At 46.3% G+C, this 14732-nt stretch overlaps 2 pseudogenes; one reads left to right on the top strand and one right to left on the bottom strand.

The window, feature by feature from the left end:
- Positions 1-3261: 3261 nt before the first annotated feature.
- LOC134895747 (5S ribosomal RNA) lies at positions 3262-3381 on the bottom strand (annotated as a pseudogene).
- Positions 3382-3980: 599 nt separating this feature from the next.
- Positions 3981-4100, top strand: LOC134895745 (5S ribosomal RNA; annotated as a pseudogene).
- Positions 4101-14732: the final 10632 nt, after the last annotated feature.

The raw sequence follows: 14732 nt of genomic DNA, 5'->3' as shown, positions 1-14732 counted from the left end.
GATACACATGCCCCCACAGTGCTAGATATGACCTCACAGTGCCAGATACACATATGCCCCTAGAGTGCCAGATATGCCTCCACAGTGCCAGATATGCCCAAACAGTGCCAGATACACATACCCCCACAGTGCTAGATATGCCCCCAGAGTGCAGATATGCCCAAACAGTGCCAGATATGCCCCCACTTTGCCAGCTACATATGCCCCCACAGTGCCAAATATGCCCCCATAGTGCCAGATACACATGCCCCCACAGTGCTAGATATGCCCTCACAGTACCAAATATGCCCCCAGAGTGCCAGGTATGCCCCCACTTTGCCAGATACACATGCCCCCACAGTGCCAGATATGCCCCCACTTTGCCAGATGCACATGCCCCCACAGTGCCAGATATGCCCCCAGCAGTGCAACTCATTGTTGTTGTTGTTGTTGTTGTTGTTGTTGTTGTTGTTGTTGTTGTTGTTGTTGTTGTTGTTGTTGTTGTTGTTGCTGCTGCTGCTGCTATTGGGGACAGGAGAGCACAGCCCGCACCCCTCCTGCCCATCTCCTGCGGCGACGGCGGTGTCCTGTATATCAGATCTGGCGCCGGTCTGCGAGCCAATCAGAGCTCGTGGTCCAGCAGCGGTGGCCCCTGATTGGCTGCTGGTCAACGAGCTCTGATTGGCTCACGAACCGGCGTTTCAGTGTAATACACGCCGCCTCCACCAGACTCAGGGGGAGTGACTGGGCAGGCAGGAGAGGCGCATGCTGCATTCTCCTCTCTCCGACACCAGATGTCTGCAAGGTGGCGGCCCGGCGGTACTGCGTACCAGCTAGGAATTTCTTACCGATACGCAGTACCACCTCGCACCGCCATACTTGCAGCACTGGTGTCATGCCTTTACTTACTGGAGTCACAGAATTAAATGTTGTCTTCAGCATTATGTCATGGCCATATTGGGGTGTGACAGTATAATTTTTATCACTTATCAAAATTATTCTGAGGATAGAGATTTATTGCTGGAGAAATAATTATGAACTATTTCTGGATAAAGTTATTTTCAGAAACAGATGTTCAGGAACTAAGAGGCCAAAGTAAAATAAGTTGTGGGCCTATTTCTGGTATTAGAATATGAGATACAGAATTGCAATGTATCACCTAAAATATACATAGGGGCACTAATTCACACAGTCTAAACACAGCTGTTTTACACTTGTGATTAAAACTTATCCAGCCTAGATTTTGCCTATTTCTTCTGGACTGGGTAATAAAACACAACCTGCACATCATAAACTTTAATGAAACACAGGATGCACAAATAAAATAAGGACACAATGAAAGAGACTCATCACTTGCCCAAGAATGTCTCAGTCTCCTCTGTCCCTTCTGAGCGGAACATACAGTTACTCATCAGTACTATTCCCTCAGTCCAGCTTTTATGAGACTGGAAGGTATGCTTGGAATAAAAATGCTGCTGACTAGGGAATGAGCAGGATCTGACTCACAGTATGGTCTAGGACACAGAACTGTCTCTTGAACACATCTTTTATGTCTTTTGTCAGGTTGTTTTAGAGTAATCAGTATATGTTTGTAATCTAATCATTTTGGGCTTATCATACTCTTTAAGAATGGTATTCCAGAGGTAATAATACGCTTCCATATCACAGAGTTTTTGATTGCACTAGTGAATCTTTCACTTTGCAACCAGAAGCACGAAAACCATGTCCAGTTACTATTATAGAGGTACTGTCAATTTATTTACTTATTTATTAAAAATGTCTTTTATAGTGCAGCAAATTCTGTTGCGCTTTACAATTGGAAACACCAGTGATAAAACAAAACTAGGTAATAACAGACAGTCAGAGAGGTAGGAAGGCCTTGCTTGCAAACTTTTTTCAGGGAACACTTGAAGGTTTGGAGACTGGAGGAGAGTCTTATTGTGCATGGGAGGGCATTCCACAGAGTGGGTGCAGCCCCAAAGAAAACACTGCAATCATGAATGGGAGCTAATAATGAGTGTGGATGAGAGACATAGATCTTATGAAGAGTAAAGAGGTTGGGTTTGGAGCTTTTTTGAGATAAGCGGAGAGATGTACATTGGTGTAGTTTGGTTAATGGCCTTGTGTGTGAGTATAAGTAGTTTTTATTGAATTCGTTAGAATACAAGTAACCAATGAAGGGACTGACAGAGCAGATCCACAGAGTAGGAACATCTAGTGAGGAAGATTAGCCTCGCAGCTGCAGTTAGAATGGACTGTAGTGGTGAGAGACTCTTTTTGGTAAGACCAAAAAGAAGACTATTGCAATAATAAATACGGGAGATAATGAGAGCATGGATTTAAGTTTTTGCAGTGTCTTGTGTAAGATATGGTCATATTTTTTTTTTTTTTAGATGCATATAACATGATATTGAGACAGATTGAATGGGGAACAAAGGACAGTTCCGAGTCGAGGATGACACTTAGGCAGCGAGCTTGTGGGGTAGGATTGATTGTCGAGTACTCCAAATGATAGAGATAGCGAAGAAGATGTGGATTAATAGAAGTGAACACTGAAAGAGTGATGAAGAAAGGACTAGGTCCTGAAGACCTAGGGATTGTAGTGTATTAGAAGAGAGTGGTCAACAGTGTCAAAGGCAGCACAGAGATCTAGAAGAATAAGAAGTGAGTAATGGCTTTTAGACTTCGCAGTGACCAGATCATTCACTACTTTAGTTAGTGCTGTCTCTATGGAGCGTTGGGAATGAAAGCCTGACTAAAGTGGATTCAATAAATTGTGTGAATTAACAAAATGTGTGAGGCGAGTGTAGGCAAGTCTTTCAAGTAGAAACAAAGGAGAAAAGAAGACTCTTTTGTGGGTGCACTCTTGAATAATTTGTAGTAATGAAAATGAGATGGTTAAAAAAAAATATTAAATTTTTATTCATGTAACACAATAAAACATAAAGTAGTTGGACACATATTAAGGAGAAAAACACACATAAAAGTAATAAACCAATAATGCCAATCAATATTGGATACTAATGGTGAGCTGTCCGGGTTAGATCACGTTTACAATGAAACAATAGGTCCACAACTTAGACTCCAAGATCTGCCTGTGATAGAGAAATATATAATATAAGCTATACACAACTTAACTACTTCAATAGGTGGTAGATAAGCAATTCAAAATATATTTAATGAAGATCACTGATTATCTGGGAGGAGAGGGAAAAGAGAAGAATGTGATAGAAAAGATGAATCCGCTGTCAGCGTTAGACATAGAGCATGAATGCCCGAAATTTTCTACTACACCGAGTATTCCTCAAAAGTCTCCTATTTGAGTACTGACTCAGCCCAACACTGATTAGCTTCCAAGATCGGTATGGGTTCGGGCGTTTCCAGTGTGGTATGATAGTAGAAACAATATACCGATAACCTTGTGCTCTAGAATCACTGATGAGAGTTCACGAAAATCTGGGGAAAATAAGAATGGGTGAGGGGCCCTGGGAGGAGAGCTAAGAAGGAGGATCTGCTGCCATTGTTAGACAAGGAAAACCCCTGAATCAATGGTGAGAGTCCCGAATGATAGCGAAAGTAAAGAACCACACAGAGATAAGTGGGATGTGGGATTTGATACAAAGGAACAATCAATTTTGATGATAAAATTATAACTGTGTATGATGTGTACTGATCATGGAGTACATATGAAGTATACACACGGAGTGTATACTTCATATGTACTCCATGATCAGTACACATCATACACAGTTATAATTTTATCATCAAAATTGATTGTTCCTTTGTATCAAATCCCACATCCCACTTATCTCTGTGTGGTTCTTTACTTTCGCTATCATTCGGGACTCTCACCATTGATTCAGGGGTTTTCCTTGTCTAACAATGGCAGCAGATCCTCCTTCTTAGCTCTCCTCCCAGGGCCCCTCACCCATTCTTATTTTCCCCAGATTTTCGTGAACTCTCATCAGTGATTCTAGAGCACAAGGTTATCGGTATATTGTTTCTACTATCATACCACACTGGAAACGCCCGAACCCATACCGATCTTGGAAGCTAATCAGTGTTGGGCTGAGTCAGTACTCAAATAGGAGACTTTTGAGGAATACTCGGTGTAGTAGAAAATTTCGGGCATTCATGCTCTATGTCTAACGCTGACAGCGGATTCATCTTTTCTATCACATTCTTCTCTTTTCCCTCTCCTCCCAGATAATCAGTGATCTTCATTAAATATATTTTGAATTGCTCATCTACCACCTATTGAAGTAGTTAAGTTGTGTATAGCTTATATTATATATTTCTCTATCACAGGCAGATCTTGGAGTCTAAGTTGTGGACCTATTGTTTCATTGTAAACGTGATCTAACCCGGACAGCTCACCATTAGTATCCAATATTGATTGGCATTATTGGTTTATTACTTTTATGTGTGTTTTTCTCCTTAATATGTGTCCAACTACTTTATGTTTTATTGTGTTACATGAATAAAAATGGAATATTTTTTTTAACCATCTCATTTTCAATACTACAAATTATTCAAGAGTGCACCCACAAAAGAGTCTTCTTTTCTCCTTTGTTTCTAAACGTTTCACACTGACTCAGGGTGCACCACCAAATATAACTATTATTGGAAAAGTTTACCTTATCCTATTCTATTATTGTATTTTGGTAATTATTAATATCCAGCCTTATACTCTCCTGTGCGGTATACCCCCTATATACAAAAGTCTTTCAAGTAGTTTGGAGGGGCGTGGGAGCTGAGAAATGGGATGGTAGTTTAAGAGAGTTGGGGTCAGAATTTTTATTCTTTCAGAATGGGAGTATATTAACTACATGCTTGAGCAGTGAAGGAAATATATCAGTAGAGAGAGATATATTACAGATTTTAGTTAAGGTTGGGATGAGCACAGGAGACAGAGCTTTACTTATTTGTGAGGGTATAGGATCAAGAGAAGAGGTAGTAGAGTAGGCGGATGAGAAGAGTGTTGATACTTCATCTTTTTTTGTGGGATCAAATGAAGTGAAGGTGCCAAAGGGTTCAGGTAGGGAATTGAGCAGACCACTGGCTGAGGACGCACATACCATTTCATTTCAGATCTTATCAATATTTTCCTAGAAGTGGGAAGCAAAATCTTGTGAATTTATGGTGGCTGTGGGTTAGTGGGAGGGAGGTTTGAGGAGTGATTTAAATGTATTAAAAAGTTGCTTGGGGTTAGAGGCTTTAGCAGAAATGAGAGTTTGGAAATATGTGTGTTTGGCAGTGTCCAGGGCATTCGATAGGAGTGGTAGATACTCTTATATGTCAGGAAGTCACTTGGAGTACAGGATTTATGCTACGGATGTTAAACTTTACTTGAGAGTTTTGTAAGTGGATTTTTAATTTACAGTGCCATGGTTGATATTTAGGCCTGCGTGGAGTGTGATGGGAAGCTGGAGCCACTTCATCAAGGGCCATTTCTAGGGTCTGTTTCAGGTGTGGAACAGCCATCTCAGGAGAAGTGTATGCAGAAATTGGAGAGCAGTTGTTGCAGAGAGATGGAAAGTTCTTGAAAATTAATAGCATTAATATTTCTGTGGATTTAAGGAGGATTAGATGACTTCAGTGACATTGAGTTTGGAGGAATGGAAGTAATGGAGGAAAGCATGCAGATGATAAGGTTGTGACTCGAGAGAGGGAAAGTAATGTTAGTGAACTCAGAAACTGAGCATAGTCTGGTGAATACAAGATCAAGGCACTGTCCCTCCTGATGAGTAGAGGAGTCAGTCCTTTGGGAGAGGCCGGGAGAGGAGGTTAAAGTGTAGTTTGTAGGCATGAGCAGCAAATTTTGGACTACTGAAATCACTCATGATGATGGTGGAGGTGTCAAAGGATAGGAAGCGAGAGAGCCAGGCAGGAAAATAGTTTGAGTTGCCCAGGCAGGCGATAGGTAGCAGCAACATGCAATGAGAATGGAGTGTAAATCCTGATAGAATGTACTTCAAATGATGTGATATGAATGATGGAACCTGTGGTTGCACTGTGTACTTGAAAGATTGGGATAGTATTATTCTAATCCCACCTCCTTTACAATTACCAGGCCTGGAGGTGTGTGTGAAGTGGAGACTGTGATAGTGCTGTGATAGTGCTGAAGGGGAGGCCATGTCTGATTGTGTGAGCCATGTTTCTGTTATAGCTAACAGATTGAAGTTGTTAGATAAAAAGAGGTAATGGAAGGATAGTTTGTTACAATGTGTATTCCATAAGGCACTTTGTAGTGATTTTAAGAGAGATGGTATGTCTGTGCAGTTAGCTGGATTTATATATTGCTGCAAATAAGTTGAATGTGAGTTGGGCAAATGGTTGGGGTCCAGATTTGGTGAAATGTCACGAGCTAATAGAAGCAGGAGAGAGAGATAAATATACTTGTAGTTTTTTTTTTTATGGTGACAGGTTGTGGATGTTATTGTCAATTTATAAAGATAAGTAAAAAGTTCATGACAGTTAATAAGAGGGCAGTGGATAATTGAGGCGGCACTGTACAGTGGAGTGAGTTTCAGGGAAAGTGAACGATGTACTGATTTGAAGAAAATAGAGTGAAATGAAGAAAAGCAATTTGTGTTACATGGTGTGTTTGAAATAAAACTAAAGTTATTTAGACTTAGAGCATAATGAAGTTGCAATTGTTGAAGTTAAACCTTCAAACACCTGTTTACTGATGTTGTTCAGCTGTCCATTTTCAATCACTTAGTGTCAGTGCCGTAACTAGGCATTTTAGCGCTGTGTGCAAGAAACGACATTGCCCCCCCCCCCCCCCCGTAGGAGCGCGAAAAATATATAGGGGCGTGGCTTCATGGGGAAGGGGCGTGGCCACAAAATAATAGCAATTCATACTACGGTGCACAGTAGTCTCCATTATTCAAATTACTTGCACAGTAGCGCCACTACACCAGGTAGAGACCCTTTTATACATTACAGCAGACAGCGTCCCCCTTTTTACACATTACAGCAGACAGTCCCCCTTTTTACACATTGCGGCAGCCAGTCCCCCTTTTTACACATTGCGGCAGCCAGTCCCCCTTTTTACACATTGCGGCAGCCAGGACCCCTTTTTACACATTGCGGCAGCCAGGACCCCTTTTTACACATTGCGGCAGCCAGTCCCCCTTTTTACACATTGCGGCAGCCAGTCCACCTTTTTACACATTGCGGCAGCCAGGCCCCCTTTTTACACATTGCGGCAGCCAGGACCCCGTTTTACACATTGCGGCAGCCAGGACCCCTTTTTACACATCGCGGCAGCCAGGACCCCTTTTTACACATTATGGCAGACGGTGTCCCCCAGAGAGAGAGAGAGAGAGAGAGAGAGGGATATACTTACCTTCTCCCCGCTGACAGGCTCCTCGTGCTGGCATCTCCCTCTGTGCAGGCATCGGACAAGGAAGAGGAGGGAGGGGGACTGGAGCCGCAGCAGCGCTATGTCATTGGTAGTGAGCGCCGCTGCAGCATCCCCCTCTCCTTCCGTTAAGGCTGCCTGGCGCTGCTGTGGATGCTGGGATGGAGGAACCGCATCCCAGCATCCACAGCAGCGCCGGGCAGCCTATACGGAAGGAGAGGTGCTGCAGCGGCGCTTACTACCAATGAAATAGCGCTGCTGCGGCTCCAGTCCCCCTCCCTCCTCCTCCTCAGCTGCCTCCGGCGCTTCTCTCTCCTCCAGCGCGGCTGCGGCGCACGGCGCAGACTTCAGAGGCGGCAGGTAATGAGTCAATTTGACTCATTACATGCCGCTGGCCGTGCGCCCTCAGGGCAACTGCGCTGTGTGCCAAGCCAACTTGGCACACACGTAGTTACGGCCCTGCTTAGTGTTATGATCAATTTGTGTATGTGAACGCACATTTACCAGCACAGCTGACACTAAATTGCATCTAAAGGAATACTATGGCTAGCAAAACTGGATGCAAGGTGCTCATATCAATTTGACAATATAGTTCAGGTGCTTGAAAGGGAGGGGTAATTCTAAGCAAGAGAAAGACTGGGGATAAACCCCTGGAGTCCCCCAGCACACCAAACTATATTGGTAACATGACTTGAAAAACTATATATTATAGAAATACAGAGGTCTTAGTTACATATATTTGCAAATATATGGCAAGCCACCAGGCCTCGTCAAGGCTCCTCTAATTGCTGGTGGTCCCTGATACTATATCAAGGTCTGGGGTGCAGAACCCCACAAACTGGCTCAGGCCAGCCACCCCGGGGTAGCACACATATGAGAGGGTAAAGTGTTAGTATGTGTTAATAAAAGGAAAGCAAAATCTATATACGCAAAATGATACACTAGTGAAGGTGTAATTAAAAGACCTAAAGGATTAATGAAAGTGTTAAAGGGGGTGTTAAATAAATATTATAGTATGCTACCCCACAGCAGCCCGGCCACTCCAATCCAGGGTGAACGGCACCTCAGACTCATCCTCAGTGCTGATAATAATAACAGCCCTTCTGGGTCATATAATATAATGCCACATGATAATAGCACCTAACAAATATATCCAAACTAGGTGCTTCATCGCGCCCTATGGGCGCTCTTCACACCGTCGCAAGGTGCTACGTCCCCTTAACCCTTGCATGCCTTTCTGGGGTTCAATATTTGTATTATATGGAGTATTACCTGCATTCCTTTGTCAGTGGTTAAATATTGCACAATGAAAGGGCGTGCGATGGTGAAGGAGGCACAGCCCCTTGCGACGGTCTGGAGGCGCCGTGGGTAGGGGAGGGGCAGGTACGGGTGGTGCGGCGGATGGGGAAGGTGGTCAGAGGCGCTGCAGGTGGTGGAGGGGTAGGTGCGGGGGTGCCATGGGTGGGGGAGGGGTGGGTGGGGGGCACCGCAGATGGAGGAGGGTGTCTGCAGATGCTGCGGGTGGAGGGGGGCAGGTGTGGGGGGAGACATATATGGGGGGTGGATGGTGGAGGGGGTCTGGAGGTGCTGTGGGTGGTGGAGGGGCGGAGGAGTGGGAGCCACGGGTGGTGTAGGGGGTCTGGAGGCACAGCGTGTGGGGGAGGGGTGGAGTGCCGCATGTGGTGGAGGGGAAGGTGCAGAGGTGTGGTGCATTGAGGAGGGGTCTGGAGGCGCTGCGGGTACTGTACCTGCCAAAAAGGTAGTTGGAGGGCATGCAGTAACAGGGCCAGGACAGGCGTGACAGGGTCAGATCACGGGTGACAGGGCCAGGATAGGGGTAACAGGGCCAGCATAAGGGTGAAAGGGCCAGGATAAGGGTGACAGGGCAAGGCCAGGGGTGACAGGGACATGACAGAACACAGGGCACAGGAGAGATTGGTATTAGGGACAAAACAGTGGTGACAGACAGATGTGTCTTACCGGAGTCACGGCTGCTGCTGTTCCACTCCAACCTGTTGGGATCTGCTGCTGGTGGAGACTTGGCATGGCTGACTCAGGCTGGAGTCCTGCTTCCTCTGCCCGTCAGCATCCCTCCCCCCCTCCTCAGTCACACACTGCAGACCTCGCGCAGCTGCCGGGCACTGTGGTAAGGGGAGACTGGGAGTGACTGGTTAGCCCCCAGGAGACGCTGCGACTGGAGGGAGGAGGGGGTCATAGCATGCACACGGCGCGGACCTCGCGGCTGCTGGGCACTGTGGTAAGGGGAGACTGGGAGTGACTGATTAGCTCCCAGGAGACGCTGCGGCTGGAGGGAGGAGGGGGTCGGAGCCTGCAAGCAGCTCGGACTTCTGCAGCGCTACCCGCTGGCTAAAGTGTGTGAAGGAGCTGGGCGCACCTCACTGCGGGCGGCAGCACTGCAGCTAGCGGTGGGGTTGCCGGGGTTGGAGATAACAGAGGCAGTACGGAACCTGCACAGCAGCAGGTGCCCCACAAAACTGCAGCTAAGAAGCGTGGAGTGTGCTAGAAAGTGATGCTCCTCCGCGCCAGAGAGACCCTGCTGAGTGTGCTGATGTGGGGGGTCAAGCACACAGTGAGCCGGCGCCCGTCTGTCTGTACGGCATACCCCTCACACACCCCCATACCTCCCAACTGTCCCGGGGTTCCGGCAGCAGAGCCGGATTAAGGGGGGGGGGCAGGGGGTACGTACCGTGGGCCCCACAGTTTTAGGGGGCCCCCCAGCTGGAGTAGCTCTGTCCCAGCTCAGAAGTTCCCCGTCCTGCCAGCAACAGCGGCAGCATTGTGCTACAGTCAGCACACGCTGCTGCGTGTTGGCAGGTCTGTGGTGTTGCCTGCTTTTTTCTGCCTGTGCGGGTGTGTAGGGGGAAGCGACCACCTCCTCTGGCTTTAGCCCTAGCTGAGGGGCCAAAATTCCATATTAAAAAAAAAAATCCCGGAATTTGCATAAGGGGGCGTGGCCACGTGGGCGCGAGTAGGCCACGCCCCCAGCCCCACAGCAGACACAGCCATGAGATAGGGCTCCCCTGTCTCAAGTGCCCTGGGCCCCCCGGACTCATAATCCGCCCCTGGAGGCATGCCAGCAGCTCACAGAGCGCTGGGCATGCCTCCTCACTGACGAAAACGGGGGCCCTCCCGTAAAGCCACGCCCCATTTTGTTGGTCACGCCCCCTTTTTGTTGTGTGTGTGTGTGTGCCCTCCTTCTGCCTGAAGAAAGCTGGAAGGTATGCACCCCTGTCTGCCTGAAGAAAGCTGGGAGGTATGCACCCCTGCCTGTGCCATGCCCATACTATCTGCTTCTGCTCCTAGTCTCCTATAGATTTGCCCAGATCTGTGACTCATTTGACTAACTCCGCCCAGTGTTGTGACTCCGCCCAGCGTTAGCAAATGAGTCACAAAGTCACAGATCTGGGCTATTATATAGGAGATTGAGAGCTAACTTACCTGGAGCCACCCCTAGGATCTCCATATGGCACTGTATGAACCAGCATGCCCTCCAAACATTGGTCCCATCTATGCCTCTCATACTAGAAAAACAGAATGTAAGTTGCTCATATCAATTTGACAATATAGTTTAGAACGGTGCTTGAAAGGGAGGGGTAATATCTATTATACATAGTTTTTCAAGTCATGTTACCAATATAGTTTGGCATGCTGTGGGACACCGGGGGTTAAATCCCATTGTGTCTCTTGCTTAGAATTACCTCTTAGATTACCTCTGTATTTGTCAGTTCTTTACCACCAACTTTAGACACAGCTTTATTACCTTGAACTGTAGCCCATTGGCAGGACTTCACTCTTTAAGCTATAACTGGAGGCTGAATGTCACTGCAAGGTACCTCATGCACTTTTACAATACTGTCTTTGTAACTTCAGTCCCTTTTTGCAAACTGGAACATCTCTATTGTCCCACTCCTGCTGGGAGACATTGGGGGAGATTTCTGAAAAACGTCCTGATGGATGTTATGTGCCTGAAGCTGTATCACCACATTATCATGGTGATACGCCCTGACCCGCCGCCATAATGTATTATATGCCTGCCTGACGATGTGGGAGGGTGTTATCTCACCTGTCCTGTGAAAAGCCTTTTCCCACATCGGCTAGGCTGCAGTTGTGCGCATGCGCCTTTCTCCCCTGCTTCCAGCCTGCGCCGCTGGCAGCCTCCCGGCGCATGTATAATTAGGCTGTGTGGTACATCTGAATAATGTCCACGTTCAATAAAGTTTTGTTAAAAAATATATATATAGACAAAGGGGTATATTCAGTTGAAGTCGGATCCATTCCGACATGCATTTGTCGCAATGGATCCGACAAAGGCTATTCAATGGCCATGTCAATTCGACTTTAAAAAAAGTCAAATTGAGATGAGGGAGCTGAGAGGAGGAGATGGGGGAGAGCTGCAGGGAGACGGGGAGAGCAGCACTACAGCACAGCATATGTAGGAGGATGTGGCACCGTCGCTAGACCTCACGGCAGCTTCCACCCGGCTCAAGCAAGTAACCTTACCTGTGTCCTTCATCCCTCATTGAAAACAGTGGGGAAGAGGCAGGGGCGCGTTGGACACTACACACGACGTAACCACGCCGTTCTTCCATTACAGAGATCCAGAAATAGCAGGCTTACCGTGCGCTGTAGCTGTTTAAAACCACAGCGCACTTTCATACATCTCCCCCATTATCCTTCTGGAATATCTTACTTTTCCAAGCAGATCACTGTCTATCTGCTGTTCATTATACAAGTTACTTTGCATCGGTAGCGTATCACTTTTCATGACAGCATAAGGATCAGTCTGTAGTAACTGTGGCATGTGTTTATTTACTTCTGACACACTAGGTTCTGCATACCTCCCAACATGACCCTCTCCAGGAGGGAGAAAATGCTCTGTTTCTGGACTTGTTTTTTGTTAATTTATGATTGTCTTTACCTGTGTTGAACGAGTTAATGGATAAGAAAGGTGTTTCAGCACAGGTTATTGGCAATCATGAATTTAGTGGGAAGTCCAGAAGCAGAGCATTCAGTCCCTCCTGGAGAGGGTCATGTTGGGAGGCATGGGTTCAGTGAAGACATCGGACGTCATTTTGGGGTACAATTTTAGCGTATTACCCAACTTCTTTTCTTCCTCTGTTACTGTAACAGTAATGTTATCAACTGGGCCTTGGTTATTTACATGGATATTTACATAGAATTTACATCCATAGCTTCCAAAAGTGGGGAAAATCTGTCCAGGGCATCAGCAAGACTTAAATCATTATAGAATTTTTGCGACTCCCCTGATAGAAAGTGTGCCAAAATTCTAGCCCACTGAGCTCTAGGCCAACTCTCTCTTTCAGTGGTTCTTTCGAATATTGTCAAATCATCATTCGGGGGTCATCTTCTGTAGGAAAACACCTGCCCATGTGGAGCAGGTAGTACCATCTGTGGGAGCATATCCAAACCAGACTGCGAGCTGCTGCATCACCTCTTTGAAGGCATGGTAGTTTTCCTCTATAAACACTTGCTGCTGTCTCTGGGCCACCTCAAAGGTCAAAAATTGCACCCTGGTGTTCCTGCAGAGTCACAGTGGCTTCCTGCTGTCACCTTTTGGCTTCTTGCTGTTGCTTCAGGGCCACCTCAAAGGTTCACAGATGCACCATGGTGGCTTCTGCTGTCACCTGATTGCTTCCTGCTGAAACTTGTTGGCTTCTTGCTGAGCCAATGTAGTCTAGTGCAAGGCCTTTAGTTGTCCTGTTTTCTTGCGGTGTAGGAGCGAAGCAGAATTTGGCTTGCCTAATCATCAGATGATGGCACCATCACAGAGAACACAGGACAACAGTCTTTTCAGCCACAACATATTGGGGGTCTGTCCCTTTAAATGTTAAACACACTTTTTTATTATTAGCATAGTGCTTTTTATTTCACTTGCAACATTTGGCTTTCAAATGTATTCACATCACAATGTAACAGAGCAACTGATTTGGTTGTCACCTATACAACACTTTGGGGGGAATTCAAATGTTATCGCAACCTCGATCTCCCATCTAAAGTGATGGTAGATCCCAGGGCAATATTCAAATGCCCCCACTTATCGCACCCATTACACTTGGGTTTAGGCACGCAAAGAACCTAAACCCGACTAAAGTAATGGACGCGTGCGTGAAAAGACCCATTTGGGCACCCAAAAGAGTCTCTTTATGTGCATTTCAGCTCGCTACCTCTGGGGGTAGCGAGCTGAAATTAATTTATCGCGCCCATCAGCAGCAACATTTGTATAGCTGCCAGCAGGCGCGATCACAGATGAAAGGGAGCTGGATGGGGGATGGGATGGGGGATTTTAATCCGGCCCTTTGAGTGCAATGACCAGCATATAACAGGGCTTTTTCTCTTTAATTGCATCAGAACAGGAAAGTCCACACCACAAAATCATGCACCTTGAATTAATGGCCCTCATTCCGAGTTGTTCGCTCTGTAAAAATCCTCGCATCGCAGCGATTTTCCGCTTAATGCGCATGCGCAATGTCCGCACTGCGACTGCGCCAAGTAAATTTGCTTTGCACTTAGTAATTTTACTCACGGCTTTTTCATCGTTCTGGCGATTGTAATGTGATTGACAGGAAATGGGTGTTACTGGGCGGAAACAGGCCGTTTTATGGGCGTGTGGGAAAAAACGCTACCGTTTCCGGAAAAAACGCAGGAGTGGCCGGAGAAACGGAGGAGTGTCTGGGCGAACGCTGGGAGTGTTTGTGACGTCAAACCAGGAACGACAAGCACTGAACTGATCGCAGATGCCGAGTAAGTCTGAAGCTACTCAGAAACTGCTACGAGGTGTGTAATCGCAATATTGCGATTACTTCGTTCGCAATTTTAAGATGCTAAGATTCACTCCCAGTAGGTGGCGGCTTAGCGTGAGCAACTCTGCTAAAATCGCCTTGCGAGCGAACAACTCGGAATGACCTCCAATGAGAAGATCATAGACATAAGCATTCAGAAGAATTAAACACACATTTTCCTTTAACCTTTCCAATGCTTCAAAACAATTCAAACACTTTTGTTTTTGCTAGCAGAAATCCTCAACCCTTATGATGTCATACACGTCTCATCTCTTCACAGACACAATATATTCATAAGCAGTTGCAATTTCCCACATTTACATTCCTTTTTTTTGCAATTAGTAGACAATACTCCTGGCCCTCAATGACTTGCTAGCACAAGCAGCTCTGTCCTGACTGCAGACTCATCCAGTCTGACTCTCCACTGCAACAATTATAGGTCCTACACACTGGCCGACATCACTCAAAGATATGAACGATCTCGTTCATTAATGAACGAGATACCGTTCATATCTTTCAGTGTGGAGGCACCAGCGATGAACGATGCGCGGCCCCGTGCTCGT

Source organism: Pseudophryne corroboree, chromosome 3 (assembly GCF_028390025.1).
Source record: "Pseudophryne corroboree isolate aPseCor3 chromosome 3, aPseCor3.hap2, whole genome shotgun sequence".
NCBI classification, from domain to species: domain Eukaryota; kingdom Metazoa; phylum Chordata; class Amphibia; order Anura; family Myobatrachidae; genus Pseudophryne; species Pseudophryne corroboree.
The sequence above is the reverse complement of the archived record's forward strand: the minus strand, read 5'-3'. Positions and strand labels throughout refer to the sequence as shown.